This window comes from Lissotriton vulgaris, chromosome 5 (genome assembly GCF_964263255.1).
Source record: "Lissotriton vulgaris chromosome 5, aLisVul1.2, whole genome shotgun sequence".
Lineage (NCBI taxonomy): Eukaryota > Metazoa > Chordata > Amphibia > Caudata > Salamandridae > Lissotriton > Lissotriton vulgaris.
In genome coordinates, this window is record NC_141693.1 from 523270488 (window position 1) to 523272139 (window position 1652).

The window sequence follows — 1652 nt, forward strand, 5'->3', positions numbered from 1 at the left end:
TCGGGGGCGTTTCTGAGACTTTTTTAAGCCCCGCCCCTTTGTCCCGGGCCGCGCTGTCATTGGCTGCCGGCCCGGGACACCCCCGTGATGTCATTCCCCGGGCCGCGCTGTGATTGGCTAGCCGGCCCGGGACCTGACTTGTTTTTAACATGGCGCCAGCTTTATTCACAGTGACACAATACCTATAATGTGCACGGCCGCCCGAATACTTTTATATTTGTATGTATTCATTAATAATTATTGCTGTTCAGCATAGCTAAATCCGATTAGTAAAGCCAATCCGTCTCAAAGGCGAGGTCTATTAGCCTTGTTAGTTCTTGTTGTGATTGTTGTTACATGAGAAATATTTACAATCGATGCAAAATTCTTGAAAGGAGACAGTTGTTCCTTCTCAGCGAATAAAAGTTATTATCTCTGAAGACACTCGTTCAACATACGGGTGATACAGGCTCGAATACTAAGCAGAAGCGCTAAATCCAGTGACGAGGCTGAAGCCATGAAACGTGGTCTGCCTAATGCGCATGCGCTGTAGCAGGTTTCCTTCCTTCGAGCCGCTGGACGCTGGTTAAGGTTTTGAATAGTTGAAAATTAAATGTGTTAGTTTGTGATCATTCTAAAGAGCTACCGAGGGGGCAGTATAGTTCTTTGTCTTAACAGGTGTCAGAATTGAGGCAAGTCGGCACTTTTACTTGTTTACTTTTGTTCTGGATTAAGGGACAGCATAGTTTTCTGTTGGGCTACAGGCGGTGTAAAAGATGCCTGGTGATGATCTGTTTATCCTCACGGGCAAGAGGGAAAACGTGACAAAAAACGCCAACTACATTCCTCATAGTATGAGCGTCTACGTTGAGCTTCACTTAATATATGGGGCTCAGAGTGGAGCATTTGTAGGTGGGGAATTAGCTCAGATGGTAGAGCGCTCGCTTAGCATGCGAGAGGTAGCGGGATCGATGCCCGCATTCTCCACATGAACTGTTTTGTAAGCGTTTCCGTTTCCCAAATATATAATTTAGGAAGAATATTATTTCATGGACATGTACAGTTAGAAGCAAACAAGAGTAAACTAAGTTTGCCAAACACGAACATAAACAGTTATTTGATCACAACAGAGCAAGTGCATGAAGCTCTGTAAATGTTTATATCAATTTGAATTGAAATTTTCAGCACTAGAATTTTATTTGCATAACCACGACCCTGTCTCTGCTATTCTCTTTCATAGTCCAGCTTCCATGTACACAAACATTTTAGACCAGTTCCAGAATGAAAAGAGGGGGACTTCTGTCGTAGTAGTTAATTTCCATTAAAGCGGGTTTGCAACCCACGTGCCATGTGCAGGGTGGCGGGCATGCCAGAAGCCAAAAACGATCTTAAAGATGTTAGACACAGCTATAATTTTAGGCTCCCTATTTAAAACATTTACACATAGCAAGTGTTAAAATTACATCTTAATAGAAAAAAGACTAGAAAACAATGTTTTTGGAGTTATAAAATTATTTTCACCAGTCATAGGGTACACTTCTGTAATGCCACGGGGCTCTTGGTAGGATTGCCACCTGGCCGGTATTTTAATCCTATCGCTTGCATTTTTATGGCCATATGAGAAGAAAAAAACACAGCCGCACCGGTGTTATTGCACATTGTCAACAAATACC

The 1652-nt window shown here is 42.7% G+C and overlaps 1 non-coding gene across 1 annotated transcript; it reads left to right on the forward strand.

The window, feature by feature from the left end:
• Positions 1-893: 893 nt before the first annotated feature.
• Positions 894-966, forward strand: TRNAA-AGC (transfer RNA alanine (anticodon AGC)). Its single transcript has one exon. It is a non-coding gene; the product is annotated as a tRNA-Ala (tRNA).
• The last annotated feature ends 686 nt before the right edge of the window (positions 967-1652 follow it).